We start from the raw sequence: 19,095 nt of genomic DNA on the forward strand, positions 1-19,095 counted from the left end.
GAGGTGCCAGGGGTGCTCCAAGGTACCTGGAGCTCCCTGCAAGCTCCAGTGGAGCAATGCTGAGAGACAGGGCAGCACCTGGGGGCAGGTTCTCTGAGGCTGCTGGGGAATCTCTTTGTCCAATGCAGGTGAGATCAAATGCCCACACTTAGGGCAGTAGAAATTGCCCCTCTTCTGTCCTGGGCAGCCTCTGCAGGCATCAGTCTGATGAAATGGAGTCCTGTGGCATGGGCAAAGCCAAGTTCCTCTCTGTGTTTCCCATCAGCACGTTGATCAGAGCTCCTTGACTCTAAAGACAGGGGTGTCATGGACATCCCCACATGACCTAATCAAAGCCAGAGCAGTGACTCTGTTGAACTGCAAACACAGGCCTGGAATGGTACCTGAGATTGCACGGCTCTCACACACAGGCACAGATGGGGTCAGGGACACCCCTGGTCCCATATAGGAAAGCCATCCCCACTCAGAGAGAGGATCCTGCATTCCATGAAGTTCCACAGTCTCCAAGGGTTCCTTTCATTCCATGAGGTTCTGCAGTGTCACAGTGGCCCTTTGGTTCCATAAGATTTCGAAATGCCTCAGGGTTTCTTTGGTTCCATGAGGCCCTGTCACAATGGCCTGTTGGTTCCATGAGGTTCTGCAGTGTGGAGGTCAATAAGCTATCACGATCCCAGGTGGAGGCGAGAAACTGGAATGCTTTATTGGACTTACAAGTTGATATTTAAAGGGTTTAGGGTCTACATATTCAATAGGGGGTCGTAACTATTAAAATTATTACAATTAGGGGGTTTCAGGGGATGACATGAGGGGAAAAGCTAAGTTTACTTTATCTTAGGGGAATTACATGGAGGGGAACAGGTAACACAAAGGGAGAGATAGAACACAATAGGTCTTCTGCAGATGCTTGATAACATCAGGGTATGGTCTGTCTGGCTTGGGCAGGGCACTCCACAGCAGTGATGTCCCATTTGCTTCTTAAACTGAGGTTTTTTTCCCCAGCTCTTGTAGCCCACGGCCTTTTGCTGAGACTGCTCAAATTCCTCTCTGCAGATACATGAATTTGGGATCCAACACTGCAGTGTCCCAAAATTCTTTTGGTTCCAAGAGCTTGGCAATGTCACAATGGCCTCTTGATTCCCTGATGTTCCGCAGTGCCAAAATGACCCCTTGATTCCATGAAGCTCCCAAGGTTCCTTTGGTTCTAAGAGCTTGATAATGTCCCAATGGACTCCTTGTTCCAGGAGGTTCCACTGTTTTCCAGGTTTCCTTTGCTCCTGTGAGGCCCCACAGTGTCACAATGGCCTGTTGGTTCCATGAGGTTCCTCAGTGTCCCAGGATTCCTTTGGTTCCATGAGGCCCTGCAGTGTCACAGTGGCCTCCTTGATTAAGTGAGGTTCCGAAATCTCTTGGGGATTCTTTGGTTCCATAAGGTCTTGCCATGTCAAAACGGCCCCTTGATTCCATGAGTCTCTGTGGTGTCCCAATGGACCCTTTGTTCCAGGAGGTTTTGCAGTGTCCCAAAGTTCCTTTACTTCCAGGAGGCTGAGCAGTGTCAAAACAGCCCCTCTATTCTCTGAGGTTCCACAGTGTCAAAGGTCCCACTAGTTCCATGAGGCCCCTCAGGGCCTCAATGGCCCCTTGGTTTCATGAGGCTCCACCAAGTCCCAGGGATCCTTTGGTGCCATGAGGTTCCACAATGGCAAAAGGGACCCTTTGTTCCAGGAGGTTCCACATTTCCCCAGATTTCCTTGGCTTCCATAAGGCCCTGCATTGTCACAGTAGCCTCTTGGTTCCTGTATAAATTGAGAAGCATGCAGGTACCTTGATTGAGGTATTGAGGAAAAGTTTATTTTGGAGCTGGAAATTCTAAATACGTTGCTAAAAATCAGGCTGCAGGTGAAAAGTATCTCGCAGACCTGTGCCCTGGTGCCTTTGTAATAACACCTTTTGCATGCCCATAACTTCCAGGCTGTGCTCTCCCCCTGTCCATTTATGGTCTCCCTGTGTCCCAAGAGGGGCCTCAGATGTGTCTGTGAGAACTTTCTCTCTTCTTGCAACAGGGGAGTTCACCTGTGAAACATGTGCTGCACTAAAACAGGCCGAGCGAGTGACGCCTCTCTGGGGTGGGGGACAATGGTTGAAATGGAAATCTGGGGAGGTCTGGCAGATTGATCACAGCACACTCCCCAAACCCACCAAGGCCAGGGCTCTGTGCTGACTATGATGGACACAACCACTGGCTGGCTGGAGACACACCCTGTGCCCTGGGGCACTGCCCAGAGCACCATCCTGGGCCTGGAAAAGCAAGCCCTGGGGTGACATGACAGCCCAGAAAGAACTGAGTTGGACAGCAGGACTCATTTCAAGAACAGCCTCATAGACCCCTGGGCCAGAGAGCTCAGGATGCAGTGGGTGAATCCTATTCCCCTGCACGCACCAGCCTCTGGGAAAACTGAGCAGCAAAATGGACTGTTCAAACCCACAGTGAAAGCAAGGGCTGGGGGGACCTTCAAACACTGGGATCTGCATTTAGCAAAGGCCACTTGGCCAGTCAGCACCCGAGGCTCCACCACCTGAGTTGGTCCCCCCCAAATCAGAACCCCTGTGTGTTGTCGACGGAGACAAAGTTCCTGCCGTGCATTTGTAAGGGGGGTACTTTTGAATTAGATGATCAATGGAGCATAGAGGCGTGAGAAAGAAATCACATTAGGATGTGAAACCAGCTAGAGCATGGTACAATGTAACTTCATGGCACAAGCTAATTGTAAGCTCCATTGTGCTTTTTAGCAAGTCAACCTGATATCCCCTATTATCAGAGCTGAGTTCTTCCTTGGTTTTGCTACATATTGCAAGATAGATACATCTACCCTTGAAACACAATGGTAGAGGTCATACATAAGGGTGAGAAAGATGATGATGGAAGGAAGATCATGTGGGCAGGGGTTGCTCGCCCCTTGCCCCACAAGTAGGGCATGCGCAGACTGTTGCCATTAGGTAATGATTAGGCAGTGTTTGGCTGCCACTCAGGCATCACCTTATACTGCGTACTGGCCCTACGTAGTGTAATGTAGAGCTGATAAAAATGGGGTGTCAGGACTGCTGAGCCGAGCGATACTCATCCTACCATCGAGACTGTGTTGCTCCGTGGGGACGCCCGCTAAGCATGGGCACCGACCAGCTGCTGCAGATCCTGGCAGCCCTGGCCTGTCTGTGTGGGTAAGCACAGTTTTTGATAGGAAGCAACCGAGAGAACAAACTTTTTAACCTTTTAATCCTTTTAGTGTCCCTTTAATTCCCCTTTATTATTGAATAAGTTGTTCATAGTATTTTCCCTTTAATTTCCCCTTTTACTAACCAATATCGGGTTATCCATAGTATTGTGCTAAGATCCCTTTTTTTGGCATCCCTTTTATTAGTTAAGATTACACTATATTGAATACTGTTAGTAGTACTTGTTTTAAGACCACACGATAAGGTATCTCTTTGGTTTTTGGTTCTTTTCACCAAGTTTATTGTTATTATTACTATTATCACTGTAATAAAGATATTTTGTGTGTTTGAATATCTGTGCACTTGTTTTATTCCGAGCATGTATCCTAACGAACTGTTACAGTGATTCATTTGTATCTTGTCCAACCTCACACATTTTGGACCAGTTTATTGCCTTCGGAACCCCATGCTGGAATCCATAAATTACCCAGTCTTGATAACGTTTCAGTGCTTCCAGATTTGCTGGTACATTAGGATCCCATTTGGGATCGTCAGGGGGGAAGATATCCTTAATATCTTCCCCTGGAAACTGCCCAGAGGTTTTTAGCATCTCACTTGCAGTTCGAGCAGCTCTTTTTACCATCTCCTTCTCTGTTTGATCTAATAAAGTATCCATCATAACTTCCAGGTCATACCAGTCAGGGTTCTGAGTTCTGATTGCTCTCTGGACATAGTTTGCTACTCTCTCTGGGTTATCTCTATATGCCCCTACAGAATCCTTCCATTGCTGTAACTCAACCAGTGAGAAAGGAACTTAAATAAAACTTTAAATAAAATTTGTGGGACAGGAGCAGCCTTAACCCAATCTTTCTCCTTCCCTTTTTCTAAAGCCATTTCTGATTTTTCCGTCTCTTTTGAGCCTTCGTTTTTCTTATCTCCCCCTCCCAATCCAGGGCGTGTTAATAGAAACATAAACAACTCTGCATACCGGATTTCTTCCCATTTCTGTTCTACATTAAAAAGCAAAATTAATTGACACACTGTCTAGTTCAAAAGAACCAAATTCCAGCCAAGTCACTCCTCTCATTTGTCCAAACAAGGGCCAAGCACCTACAGACAGCCTACAAAGTTCTTCCTTTGTTAAAACTGTCTCTGAACTAGTCAAAGTTTTCCAGTGTTTCAAAACCAAACTCAGGGGGACATTCCTTAGGAATCTTAAACTTAGAATCCACACAACCCGTGATTGCAAAACACAAACAAAACACACACTAGGCCCACTCCCTGTGAATTGGGGCTGGGGACTTTTTGGGACAACTCCTTCGTCATTCTCATCATCTCCAGAGCACAAAGGGTACACGATCACCCAGTTCTTGACTGTGTTCTGCTGTTCAGGCCAAGATATGAGTGTTCTCCAAACAGCACAGGCCTTGCCTTGACAAGAGACTAAACATTTCTACTGAATTCAGGGGTAGAATTGATATGGGGAGCAGGGAATGGGGTAAGAGGGTTGAGGAATGGGTAAACTAGTTGTGCTAAAGGATGAGGAATATAATATAGCTACTTCTAAAATCTACTTCTACTATAATTACATAAAAAGCTTATAAAAATTAGAAAAATAAAAAAAAAATTAAAAGGGTCTTAAGGCATCAGATTATGCCAACACATTCAGTTTAGAGGAATTACAGAGGTGTGACTGAAACACTTTTGTCCCCTAAGTTTTAATGATGGCAAATCAGATCTACTGATAGAAATGAATTCATTTAGGGTTACAAATGATCAAACAAAAGATCTTCATCAGAATTATTTACTCCACAATACAAACACTAAAACTACCAGGAGTACAGGATAAGATAGGACAGTGCTCTACATTAAAGCAATTGTTGAAGCAATTCTACCGAAACTGGCACAAAAGCAAAAATCCTTAATTAGAGATGGATGGAACTCCCCCAGACCAACGCTCGTGGGGAGATCTCTGCTCTCAACCTCCAGCAGTGACCTTGGGGTTTCCCAGCCAAGGCAGGAATCTCCACACACCCCCCCAAGAAGGGTTGTGTTGGAAGAAGCTGCCCCTGTGAAAGGGGACTGGCCCTTTGTGGTCGAAAGGGATGGACTGACAGTCACTGGACTCCAGGCGTTGCCTCACCATCAGGGGGTTCATTCGGGGTGGAAGCAGCGGCTGAAGTTCTTTCCGCAGTCGGGGCACTGGTAGGGCTTCCCTGACTGGTGGGTCCGTAGGTGGTAGGTCAAGCCAGACCTGTTGGTGAAGCTCTTCCCACACTCCCCACACTTGTAGAGCCTCTCCCCGGTGTGGATGCGCCGGTGGGTGACGAGGGTGGAGTTCTCCTTCAAGCCCTTCCCGCAGTCGGTGCAGCGGAAGGGCCTCTCATCCGTGTGCATCCGCTGGTGCAGGAGGAGATCTGAGCTGGTCCGAACCCTCTTCCCACATTCCCGACACGTGTAGGGCCGTTCCCCAGTGTGGATGTGCTGGTGGGTGCGGAGGTGGGAGCTCTGCCTGAAGCTCTTCCCACATTCCTGACACGTATAGGGCCATTAACCAGCGTGGATGCGCTGGTGGGCGAGGAGATTAGAGCTTTCCCTGAAGCTCTTCCCACATTTCCCACACGTGTAGGGCCGTTCCCCAGTGTGGATATGCTGGTGTCGGATCAGGCTGGAGCTCAGCCTGAAGCGCTTCCCACATTCCAAGCACCTGAAGGGCTTCTCCCTACTGGGAGGCTGCTCAGGGACCACCAGGTCAGAGCTCTGCCTCAAGCTCCGGCCGCCTTCCCGGCACAGGCTGGGTCTTTCCTCCTCAGAGCACCCTGGGCTGGCTTTGGAGCCCCTCCTGCAGGGGGATCTCTGGGCCTTTTCCTCCCCGCTGCCTTCCTGCACCGTGGAGCCCTTCAAAACGGCCTCTCCCACCAGGGTCTGCTGGGGGGATTTGTCCTCCGGGCTCTCCGTCCTCAGCTCGGGGCCTGGGGCAGGAAGCAAGAAGGACAGGGAGGGGATTTGCCTCCGGCCCAGAGGGAAGGCCAAGGACATCCCCCAACTCCGGCCCTGGCAGGACGGCGGCGACAGCGGGGTTGTCCTGCAGCCGGGGGCCATGCTCGGCTGCCAGAGCCAGCACAACACCAAAACCAAGGGCCACTGACTTCCTCCTCACCTGCCTGGGGGGCCCAAGGCATCTTCCTCTTCCTCGCAGCCTCCTCCTCCATCCACCCAAGCTTTGGGAAGGAGAAATCCTGATGGGGAGAAAACAAGGGCTGAGCACATTGGCTTGGGGGTTGCTCCTGCCCAAGTCCAGCTCTAGAACTCACCGGGCATCCTGTGTCCATAAAAATCTCCAAAACACCAAGACTGAGCCCAAACCATTGAGATTCAGGCAAAAAAACCCTCCGAAAGAGCAACAAGACCCTCGCCACCTCAAACTGCAAAATGTTGAGATTCAGTAAAAAATACTCCAAAATATGAAGATTCAGCCAAAAAAAGGTGATGGGACTGAATTTAACCCTCCAGCAGGAAAGTTGTTTGATTTCAAGCTCGTCTTCAAGGGGCGCCCTGGGATTGGAGCCTGGGCTCTAATTAACCTCTCCTGTGCTGCCAAACAACAGGAGTTGTATAGCCAAGGGACAAACTCTGTGATCCCTGTCAGTGTCCATGGTCCCTGTCAGTGTCCTTCAGGGAAATTGGGAGGAGGAAATGAAAAAACTGGTTTGGAACTAAACTGGTGCTAAAGTGGGAAAAACCTCCTTCCATGGAAATAAAACTTAGTTTTTCCTGGGTTGAACGAGCTCATTCAGGGATGAAGGACTGGGACTTCTATGGACACTTGTGCTGGTTTCTTTGGACACTTGTGTTCCTTCAGAGAGCCCCTGGAAACACTCTGCTGTTCACTCCCAGTGCCACCAGTGCCTGGGTCCTGTCTGAAGCAGCAGATTGCAGTGGGATGGGAGAAATGTTTTTCTGAGCCTCTGGGCTGGACACAGGCACAGCCTGACCCTGAACCCAAGGGAAACAAAGACAAATTCCATGGCTTTAGCGGGAGCAAGGGTGGGGGGGTTTCCTGAGGGCAGCACTACACCAGACTTCTGTGTGTGAGACAGGCAGAACCACAAATGCCTGCACAGCCCAGAGCAGTCAGTGTGGTGCTGGGCTTGCTGCTGCAGAGACCCCGAGGGGACAAACCCAGGCAATAGTTTGGGTTTATTCCTTGCTCTGTGTCAATGGAATAGAATGTTCCACAGGAGCTCTGTCCCCCTCTGTGGCACCGGGTGGCTCAAAGTTTAAGAGGGGGGGGGTCAAGTGCAAGTTGCCTTCTGAAGTGTGTGTCCCTAAGGAGGACACTTGCCTTACTATTGCTTATTATTTGTAATATCTTACAGATATATCATAGAACACCTAAGGATGGATTCTATAGAATATGTGCCATATATATGATACAGAATATATCTGATTATTGCTTTATCTGTCTGTCCAGACAGATATTGTGTACGCAGAGAGATTGTATTTGAGGGATATGTTCCTCTCAATACCCTGTTAGCTCCACTCCCAAGGCCAGCAAATTCCTGAAGCTCCCACTTCTGTCCCCTGCAGGTTTTGGCAGACCGGCAAGAGCAGGGGAATCATTCCCTGCAGCCCCTTTGCACTGTAGGAAATGGGAGCACTGTGCACATCCTGCTGCCTCCAGATTCCATTCTGGGGGTGGGAACGACCCTGAGGGGAGCAAAGAAATGCCTGGTTCTGCAGGAGCTGCAGATGCTCAAGGGGCAGCAGAACCAACTCAGGGGTCTGGGAATTCTGGGGAGCTTTGGGGTCCTGGGGGAGCTGGGGAGGGGCTTTGGGGATTGGGGGTATAAACCAGCACAGAGCAGTACAGACCAGGACAGACTAGGACAGACCAGCACAGACCAGTACCTCCTCACTGCTCCCCAGATCTCTCCTGGAGCTGGGCCACGTTGTGGTGGGACACCTGAGCCACCCCCAGTGCCCTCCCAGTACAGCCCAGTGCCCCCAGTACAGCCCACTGTGTTCCTGTCCCAGGGTGCCAGGTGATCCCTCTTTGGGAGGGGTTGGAAAGGATTTGAGGGGGGGGCAGGGGGAGATTTTGGGGGAGTTGGATGGGGATTGGGGGTTTTGGGTGCTTTGGGCGGAGTTAAAAGGAGCATTGGGGGGTCAAAGGGATCTGTGGGGGGCAGGGATTAAAGGTAAAATGGGGGTTGGGGGACATTTGGGGGGGGCTAATGGGGCTTGGGGGGGGGGAGAGGAGGGGCAGCACCATGAGAAGGTGGGTCCTGAGACCCTCCTGCTGTCCCCAGTTCCCCCTCTTGACACCCCAAGACCCCCCTGGTGTCTCCCATGTCCCCAGAGACTCCCCATGGCCATAATTCCCCCCCCGATACCCCCAATTCCACTGTCCCCAGACCCATCCCCATTGTCCCCACTGTCCGCAAACCCCATCCCTGATGTCCCCAACCTTCCACCTCACCCCAGGAGCCCCCCCTGGACACTCTGACACCAAAAACGGCCTCCCCCCCCGGCTCACAGAAAGGCCAAGGGCATCTGGAGACACACTGGGGACAGTTTGGGGGCTTTGTGGTGCACTGGGTGATTACTGGGGGATACTGGGACACACTGGGGGAACCAGGGGGCACTGGGAGGGACTGGGGGGTTACTGAGGGACACTGGGAGGGCACTGGGAGGGACTGGAGGTGAACTGGGGCACACTGGAAGACACTGGCAGAGAACTGGGGAGTTACTGGGGGATTACCAGGACACACGGGGGGACACTGGGAGGTTACTGGGCCATACTGGGGGTTACTGGGTGCTCACTGGAGGATCACTGGGCCATACAGGGGGGGCAGTGGGAGGTCACTGGGACACACTGGGTGGTTACTTAGGGGGTACTGGGCCATACTGAGGATCACTGGAAAGTCATTGGGATATACTGGGGGCACTCAGATCCCCTTAACCGGATGAATTATATTTCTCCCCCCGGATTTTGGGGGGCATCACTAGGACCCCTCCCCTGGGGGCTGGAGGACCCCCTGAACCCACTGCTTGCCTTTAGGGGGCCCCACAAAATCCCCTCAAAACCTCTGAAATCCACCCCTCGACCCACTGAAACATTCTCAAGGTCCCCTCAAATCCCCTCAGAGACCTCATCCCTCCCCAGCACCCCCTAAACCCTCTCAGTGACTCGCAAAACCCACCTGGGACCTCCCAAGCCCATTCAGTGACCCCCCAGTCCCCCTCACGGACCCTCAAAACCGTCTGGGACCCCTTAAACCCCCTACAGACCCCAAAACTGCCTAAAAGGTCCCCGCAAAGCCCCCCCAAACCCCCAAAGCTCCTCACAGACCCCCAAAGCCTACCTGAGACCCTCCAAATATTCTCAGAAACCAAACCCTTCTCAGAGACTCCCAAACCTCTTCAGGGACCTTTAATTTCCCCCGTGATTCCCGCAGGACAACAAACCCCCTCAGGGACCCCTCAAAACGTCCCCGGGAACCCCCGAACTCCTCCGCTAAACCCTTCCGAGCCCTCCAACCCACAGCCGCGCTCCCCGCAGCCCCCGAGGGGATCCCCAGAGCCCCGCTCTCGCCGCCACCCCTGCCAGCTCACACAGCTCAATGCAGACCCCGCCACCATCACGGGTTCCCGACAACCAACATGGCGCTCGCTCTGCGCGCGCACCACCTTTACTGACCCGCCCTGCAGCCAATCAGCGCGCGGTCACAGCCCTCACCCGCCCTCCGCCTCGCCTTCGCCTTGCGCGGTGCATTGTGGAAGTTAAAGTGGCCGCGCGCTGATTGGCTGCGGCGGTGTTCTCCAAACGCAGTACGCGCGCAGAGCGCCCTGTTGGCTGCCGGTAACCGGTGATGGCGGCGGGGCCTCCCTTTGTCTGTGTGAGCTGACACGGGGGAGCGGCGAGAGCGGGGCTCTGGGGATCCCCTCGGGGGCTGCGGGGAGCGCGGCTGTAGGTGGAAAGGCTGGAGGGCTCGGGAGGGTTTAGCACGGGGGTTCGGGGGTTCCCCAGGGTCAGACCGCAGGGCCTTGCAACCCTCCCGGGGGCCGCGGGGCCCGGGGGGCCTCCCAAGAACCCGGATGTTCGATTCGGGTCCTGAGAAAATCCCTCGGAAAAAAAAATTCTAAACCACCCAACCAAAGAAAGAACCCTAAAAAAGGAAAAGTGAGGAAAAGGTGAAGGAAAAACTGCAAGGGCCAGGATGATTTGATTGCTTTGCTTCAGTTTTTCCTTGGTCTTCTCCTTCTCAGATTCTTTGCTCCCTTCCTTTACAGAAAGCTCTTCTGCTGTTCTGTGGTTTTGTGCTCCCTTAGAGGCTTTTAGGGGTCCCTGAGGAGGTTTTGGGGGGTCTCAGAGGGGGTTTGGTGTCGTGAGGGGACTTAGGGAGGAGGTTGAAGGTCCCGGAAGGGGTTTGGGAATCCCTGAGGGAGTTCTGGAGTCTCCGAGGGAACTGGGAGGTCCTGGGGGGCTTTGGGGAGGGGTCCTTGAAAAAGTATTAGGGGTTTCTAGGGGTATTTAGGGAGTCCCAGACGGTTTTGAGGGTCAGCAAGAGGGTCTTGGGTACACCAGGGAGGGTCGCAGATCTCACCTGCTCGTGGTGCTGCCCCTCCTCTTTCCCCACAGACATCATTAACCCCCCCCAAATGTCCCCTAGCCCCCATTTTCCCTTTAATCCCCTCCCCCCCACAGATCCCTCTGACCCCCCAAAACCCTTTTTAACTCTCCTAAATGCACCCAAAGCCCCCCCAAACCCTACCAATTCCTCATCCAACACCCCACAGATCCTCCCAAATCATCCCAAGCCCCCCCTTAAATCCCTTCCAACACCCCTGAAAGAGGGATCACCTGGCACTGTGGGACAGGAACACAGTGGGCTGTACTGGGAGGGCATTGGGGGGGGCTCGGGTGTCCCATGACAACGTGGCCCAGCTCCAGGAGGGATCTGGGGAGCAGTGAGGAGGTACTGGTCTGTCCTGGTCTGTACCCTCAATCCTCAAAGCCCCTCCCCAGCTCCCCCAGAACCCTCCCGCACCCCAAGGCCCCTCAGGCCCCCCCAGGCCCCTGACTTGGTCCTGCTGCCCCTTGAGCATCTGCAGCTCCTGCAGAACCAGGCATTTCATCAGCAAATGTGCAGCTGACACCAAGCTGGGGGTGTGTTGATGTGCTGGAAGGAAGGAGGGGTCTGCAGAGGGACCTGGCCAAGCTGGATCCATGGGCTGATTGCAAGGGGATGAGGTTCAAGCAGGCCAAGGGCCGGGTCCTGCCCTTTGGCCACAAGAAGCCCCGTCAGCCCCCCGGGCTGGGGCCAGAGTGGCTGGAGAGCAGGCAGGCAGAAAGGGAGCTGGGAGTGTGGATTGCCAGGAAGCTGAAGAGGAGGCAGAGTGTGTCCAGGTGGCCAAAAGGGCCAATGGATGGTGGCCTGGAGAAGGTGCAGAGAAAAGCAACGGGGCTGGAGAAGGGAGTGGAGCACAAGTGGTGTGAGTAGAGGCTGAGGGAGCTGGGGGTGTTGAGGCTGGAGAAGAGGAGGCTCAGGGGAGACCTCCTGACTCTGCAAGTCCCTGCTAGGAGGTTGTAGCCAGGTGGGGGTGGGGCTCTTGTGCCAGGAAGCAGCAGTAGGACAAGAGGGCTGGGTCTTGAACTGTGCCAGGGGAGGTTTAGGTTGGATATTAGGAAGCAATTTTTTCCCGAGAGAGTCATCAGGCATTGGAATGGGCTGGGCAGGGAGGGGGTGGAGTCAGCGTCCCTGGAGGTGTTGAAGGTGAGAGTGGATGTGGCCTCAGTGCCATGGTCTGGGAAACACGGCAGGGTTGGATGAAGGGTTGAACTTGATGATTTGGGAGGTCTTTTCCAACCCGGCTGATTCTGTGATTCTCTGATTCCCATTCCTATGGCAGCACATGCTTGAGGCTCTATCCCCAGAGTGATAGAGATGTCTGTCCATATATATCTGCAAGGTTATTCTGTAAATGTGTGGTGTTAGAAAAGCAGGCTAAGTTCTGGGATGGTTGTAGAAGGAGAAAGAAGCCCAGAGGCCAGTGCAAGCAGGCAGCCCTCATCTTGCACATCATGTCCCCTCCCTGCAGGTTCCTGTCCTTGAGCCCAGGCCCTGAGGTGAGGCTGAGAAGTGGCACGGAGGTGAGCCTAGAGCTGTCCCTGAGGTGAGCCTAAGTGCAAAGCAGAGGTGCTGCTGCGGAAGGAGAGCCCCGTGGTGGGGAACAGACCAAGGTGCCCATCCCCAAGAAGGTGCTGTCTCCATCCCCTGTGTGCCAGGTGAGCTGTGGCTTTGCTGCAGAGCTGCGGCCGCTGATTTGAGCGGCTCCAAGTGCTGAGATGGTGGGCACCCAGGAACACAAACTGTACCTGGCCACAGAGCCTGCAAGGAGGAGCAGAGACAGCCTTGGCAGTGTGGGGGGCCAGTTTGTCCCTGTGCCTTCCCCTGCCTGCCCTGGCTGTCCCTGCTGGGCCCCTGTCCATCCCCATCAGGTCCCTGCCTGTCCCTCCCTGGGCTGATCTCCCCCCAGGAAGTGCTGTGGAGCTGAAGCTGCTGCCATCCTCCCCCTGCAGCCACTGCCCCAGCCAAGGGAGTAGCAAAGGCAGGGCCAGGAGCAGAGGCAGCAGCAGGGGAGCCCTGGGGGGGGCCAGGAAGCTCTTGTGTGGGGCAGGAAAGAGGCGCTGGGCACGAAGCCGGGGCTGTGCTGAGCAGGCCCAGCCCTCACATCCCCCCAGCTAACGCCGGCTGCCCGGGTGTCTTGAGAGGGACCCCCAGCCCGTGTGCCCCACACTCAGCTGGCAGGGAGAGAGCCAAGGGACAGGGCCATGGGTGAGGGACAGGCAGGGCCATTGCAGGGCCACGGTGAGGACACAGCCTGTGGCAGCAGAGCTGCCCAGGGCCGGGGGCAGCCGGAGGTTTTGGTACCAGCCAGTACTGGGGCCGAGCAGAGCACGAGGCCTCTTGCAGAGCCCTGGAGCAGCCTCCCACTTGCCAGCCTTGCCCTGGTGGGGTGACACTGTCCCCTCCCTACGGGACACTCCCCCAGAAATCTTTATGGGGGCTTTTTGTGTCTATTCCTGGTTGCTGATTGATGCTGGGGATCTGATGGACCCTCTGCAATCCCATCCCTGGGGCACAATCTCCTCTCCAGAGCTTGACTTCTTGCAGCCTTTGCAGGGAAATCTGTGCTGGCAGCTGCATCCTGAGCCCGAGGGCAGTTTGTATTCCCGAGTAATGATCCATCCTGGGGACCCAAGGGATCCTCTGCCATTCCATCCATGCAGCAGGAGTCACCCTGCTGCCCTTGACTCCCTGCAGAGGAACAAGTGCCATCTCTCTGTTTGGGAGAAGCCAGATGCTGCCCCTGGGCCATCAGAAGTGGTGCTGGAGCCTCTTTCAGCCCAGCCCCAGGTGCAGTTTTCTCATCCCCTCAGCGAGTGCCCGCTCCCCCAGCTGGCACTGACCAACCAGGGCGTTTGGCACACTTGGTTTGGTGTTTTGGAGAAACAGCCTCGGACTGGCAGGGAGCCAGAGGACCTCGAGGAACAGCCCTGGCGAGGTGCCCACACTGGCAGGGGGCCAGGGGATCACTGCTCCACGGAACCGGCTGGAGCTCTGGGTGAGCCTGAGCTGAAGGGCCTGTGACCTGTGGATGAGTCCAGGATGGAGCAGAGACCCCCCTGCAGCCCGGGAGGAGCCCACGCCGGAGCAGCAGATGCCCAGAGGAGGCCGAGAGCCCATGGGAAGCCCCTGCAGAGCTGAGGGAGCAAAGCCCTGGTTTCCAGGGCTGCCCCCCCACCCCAGTTTGTTTTTGGGACAGTTTTTTTTGTCTAATCTTCATATTTTGGAGTATTTTTTAGCCGAATCTCAACTTTTTGCAGTTTGAGGGGGCAGGGGTCTTCCTGCTATTTTTGAGGGGTTTTTGCCTGAATGTCGGTGGTTTGGGTTTTTCTGGGCTGAATCTTGGTGTTTTGGAGGTTTTTATGGTCACAGGATGCCCGGTGAGTTCTAGAGATGGACTTGGGCAGGAGGAACCCACAAGCCAACACACTCAGCCCTTGTTTTCGCCCCATCAGGATTTGTCCTTCCCAAAGCTTGGGCGGATGGAGGAGGAGGCTGCGAGGAAGAGGAAGGTGCCTTGGGCCCCCCAGGCAGGTGAGGAGGAAGTCAGTGGCCCTTTGGGCCGGTGTTGTGCTGGCTCTGGCAGCCGAGCATGGCCCCTGGCTGCAGGACAACCCCGCTGTCGCCGCTGTCCTGCCGGGGCCGGAGTTGGGGGATGTCCTTGGCCTTCCCTCTGGGCCGGAGGCAAATCCCCTCCCTGTCCTTCTTGCTTCCTGCCCCAGGCCCCGAGCTGAGGAGGGAGAGCCCGGAGGACAAATCCCTCTGGCAGAACCTGGTGGGAGAGGCCGTTTTGAAGGGCTCCACGGCGCAGGAAGGCAGCGGGGAGGAAAAGGTCTGGAGATCCCCCCGCAGGAGGGGCTCCAAAGCCAGCCCAGGGTGCTCTGAGGAGGAAACACCCAGCCTGTGCCGGGAAGGCAGCCAGAGCTTGAGGCGGAGCTCCGACCTGGTGGTCCCTGAGCAGCCTCCCAGCAGGCAGAAGCCCTTTAAGTGCTTGGAATGTGGGAAGAGCTTCAGACTGATCTCCGACCTGCTCCGACACCAGCATATCCACACTGGGGAACGTCCCTACACGTGTGGGGAATGTGGGAAGAGCTTCAGGAGCCACTCCAACCTGATCCGACACCAGCGCATCCACACTGGGGAACGGCCCTATTCGTGTGGCTAACGTGGGAAGAGCTTCAGCCAGAGCTCCCACGTGATCCAACACCAGCAAATCCACACTGGGAAACGGCCCGGGAAAGGGGTGGGAGAGGAGGGCTATAGGGAGGGGGGAGAGCGAGAGCAGTGTTGCCGTGGCGGTCCCTCTATGTCCCCATGCCTTGATCCCTGGAGAGTGGGGGAGGCTGGAGAGAGGGGGGAGCTGGGACAGCCCCAAGAGCCTGGATAGGGGGGAGTTCAGGCCCCCTGTGCCGAGCCAGCGGTCAGGGCCGTCCTGTTGGTGCCAAAATGCTCCTGGTAAGGCTGAACCCAGAGCCCGCCCACGTGTCAGGGGGCCCGATCCGCTCCCTGCTCTCGTTGCCCTGGGGCGGCCTCTGGTGTCCCCCTGCCTGTGGGGCTGTTTGGTTGCCTTGGGCACAGCCGGCCCTTGTGCAGGGCTGTGCCCTTGAGGGCTGTTGGGGGTGGGCGGGAGGTGTTTTTTGGGGGTGCCGGGCTGGGTTGGCGGCAGAGCCCCGGCGGTGGGCAGGGGGATGCGGGTCCCCCCCACGGTGGGGGTTGGTGTTGCTGGGTCAGGCCCCGCCGGCTCCATTGTCAGCCCGGTGCCGGCGGGGGGGACACAGCGACTTTGTGGCCCCCCCAGGAGTGCCGGGGGTGGGTGTGGAGCCCGGGAGCTGCAGAGTGTGGAGGGCGGAGCGGGGTGATGCTGGAGCTGGGGGACCCCCAGCAGCCTGGAGGGAGGAGCACAGAGAGGGAGGAGCCCCGGGACCCCCGGGAGCCTGAAACAGGAGATGTGGAGAAGAGTAAACCTGGACTGGGGGGACACCTGGGATCCCCGGGACAACAGAGTATAGGACCTGTAGAGGGGGAATGTCTGGGAGCACAGCACCCCAAAGGCAAAAGTCAGAGGAGAAGGGACCCTTGGGACCCCCAAGACTCCCAGCATCCCAGACAGAGGAAACCCTCCGAACCCCAGAGGGGAGAGACCAGAGAGGAGGAACTTATGGGAAAGATTTTTGAGCTGAATCTTCATATTTTGGAGAGTTTTTTCCTGAATCTCAACTTTTTGGATTTTGGGGGGTAGTTCATCTTGCTATTTCTGAGGGGGTTTTTGCTTGAATCTCAGAGGTTTTGGTTTTTCTGGGCTGAATCTTGGTGTTTTGGAGGTTTTTATGGACACAGGATGCCCAGTGAGTTGTAGATAGGACCTTGGGCAGGAGGAACCCCCAAGCCAACACACTCAGCCCTTGTTTTCGCCCCATCAGGATTTGTCCTTCCCAAAGCTTGGACGGATGGAGGAGGAGGCTGCGAGGAAGAGGAAGATGCCTTGGGCCCCCCAGGCAGGTGAAGAGGAAGTCAGTGGCCCTTTGGGCCGGTGTTGTGCTGGCTCTGGCAGCCGAGCATGGTCCCCGGCTGCAGGACAGCCCCGCTGCTGCTGCCGTCCTGCTGGAGCCGGAGTTGAGGGGATGTCCTTGGCCTTCCCTCTGGGCCGGAGGCAAATCCCCTCCCTGTCCTTCTTGCTTCCTGCCCCAGGCCCCGAGCTGAGGACGGAGAGCCCGGAGGACAAATCCCCCTGGCAGACCCTGGTGGGAGAGGCCGTTTTGAAGGGCTCCACGGCGCAGGAAGGCAGTGGGGAGGAAAAGGGCCGGAGATCCCTGCGGAGGAGGGGCTCCAAAGCCAGCCCAGGGTGCTCTGAGGAGGAAAGACCCAGCCTGTGCCGGGAAGGCGGACGGAGCTTGAGGCAGAGCTCTGACCTGGTGGTCCCTGAGCAGCCTCCCAGCAGGCAGAAGCCCTTCAGGTGCTTGGAAAGTGGGAAGAGCTTCAGGAAGAGCACCAAACTGCTCCAACACCAGCATATCCACACTGGGGAACGGCCCTATACATGCGGGCAATGTGGGAAGAGCTTCACGAAGAGCTCCCACCTCCTCATCCACCAGCGCATCCACACTGGGGAACGGCCCTACAAGTGCTTGGAATGTGGGAAGATGTTTCAGACCAGCTCAGATCTCCTCAAGCACCAGTGGACGCACACGGATGAGAGGCCCTTCCGCTGCACCGACTGCGGGAAGGGCTTCAAGCAGAACTCCCACCCTCGTCACCCACCGGCACATCCACACCGGGGAGAGGCCCTACAAGTGTGGGGAGTGTGGGAAGAGCTTCACCCAGAGCTCTGCCTTGACCAAACACCAACGGACCCACCAGTAAGGGAAGGCCTACCAGTGCCCCGACTGCAGGAAGAGCTTTGGCCGCTGCTTCCACCCTGAATGAACCCCCTGATAGTGAGGCAACCCCTGGAGTCCAGTGACTGTCAGTCCATCCCTTTCTACCACAAAGGGCCAGTCCCCTTTCCCAGGGGCAGCTTCTTTCATCAGAATCTTTCTTGGGGGGATGTGTGGAGATTCCTGCCTTGGCTGGGGACCCCCCCAAGGTCACTGCTGGAGGTTGAGAGCAGAGATCTCCCTACGAGCATTGGTCTGGGGGAGTTCCATCCATCTCTAATTAAGAATTATTGCTTTTGTGCCAGCTTTAGTAGAGTTGCTTCAACAATTGCTTTAGTGTAGAGCACTGTCCTATCTTATGCTGTACTCCTGGTAGTTTTAGTGTTTCTATTGTGCACTAAATAATTGTGATGAAGATCTTTTGTCTGATCCTTTGGAACCCTAAATAATTCATTTCTATCAATAGATCTGATTTGCCATTAAAACTTTGGGGACAAAAGTGTTTCAGTCACACCTCTGTAATTCCTCTAAACTGAATATGTTGGCATAATCCAAGGCTGAGATTGGATCCAGCAGCTCCCAGCACCCCACAGTAAATTGGGAGCTCAGGGGGCCACCCCCCTTTCCCAAAACCTGGTTCCCAAAGACCCCCATGGGGCTGTCAGACCTGCCAGACCACCCCCTCCCTTTTCCACCCTTCTCCCTGTTCCTTCCGCTTTTCCGTGGTCCCTTCAATCCCCAGCCCAACCAGGATCAGTTTAGGGGTCCCAACCCCCACTTTTTTCCCCCCTCTTCCCCCATTTCCCAGCCCCCTGATGCTCAGTTTGGGGGTCCCACCCTCCCCTTTCCCCACTATTCTGACCTCTCTCACCCCCTTCCCATCATCCCCCAAACCTAAGTGCCCCTCCTCCTCCACTTTTGGGACTCCCACTCCCCTCCCACTCAGTTTGGGGTCCCACCACCCCTTTATCCTCTCTGACCCCCCTTTTCCCACCGACCTCCCCCTTCTTACCCCCTGCTCACCCGAGAGCTCCTCGCCCGCAGCCGGGGGAGCTCCCAGCACCACCAGTGCCCAGAGAAGTCCCCCCAGAAAAGGGGTTGGGTGGGGTCCTGGGTGGGCTCTGCGTATGTTTCAGGGGTTCTGCAGGGCCTGTGGGAAGGTTTAGGGGGTTCCCAGCAGCTCTTGGGGTGCACTGTGTGCTGTGTTGGGGTGCAGGTGCCCCCCAACACCTTCCTAGAATGGGGCGACACAGGGGGAACACAGAGGGGTCCCCATTCCTGATCCATCCCAGGGCCGGTTCTGCCCCCCCCAAACTCGACTCCACCCCTTGGGATTCCCCCAAGCCCCTCCCCCACTGCCCCCCAAAAACCAGGACTAGGGAGAACTGGGAAGCTTTACTGGGATCACTGGGAGCAGCCGGGCGGAGGCAGAGTGACAGCAGGGGAGGGGGGGACACATGACCCCCCCAAAATCCTCACGGGGACGGGGGGGGTGGTCCAGGCTGGGCCCGATGCCCTGGGGAGGGGTTGCAGCTGCCGCCGGCTCAGGAGCTCTGTGGGGAGAGAAAAGGGGGTGACACCGGGGTGGGGGGTCCCCGGGGGGGCACAGACGCTCTGGGGGGGACACACGACCCCCTGGGACCCCCCTCACCTTCTGGCACAGGTAGAAGCCGAGCCCCAGCGCCAGGGAGACGAAGCCCAAGAGGAAGCCCCCGGCCCCTCCTTCGGAGCAATTCCTGAGGCTGATGAAGCCCAGCAGGGCCGGGGCCGCCGGCGGTGTCCGATCCCGGCAGGAAGCGGGGAGAGCCCCGGGGAGCGGCGGCGGCGGGGGGGGCCCTGGGGGAGCCGCCCCGAGGGGTCCCCGCCGCCCGTGGCAC

General features: G+C 55.9%; 1 pseudogene; it reads right to left on the minus strand.

The window, feature by feature from the left end:
- The window catches only part of LOC113978677, an 84,813-nt pseudogene that overhangs the window by 36,225 nt on the left and 29,493 nt on the right, over positions 1 to 19,095 (minus strand).

Source organism: Neopelma chrysocephalum, unplaced genomic scaffold (genome assembly GCF_003984885.1).
Source record: "Neopelma chrysocephalum unplaced genomic scaffold, ASM398488v2 Primary Assembly neopelma1_349, whole genome shotgun sequence".
Taxonomy (NCBI): Eukaryota; Metazoa; Chordata; class Aves; order Passeriformes; family Pipridae; genus Neopelma; species Neopelma chrysocephalum.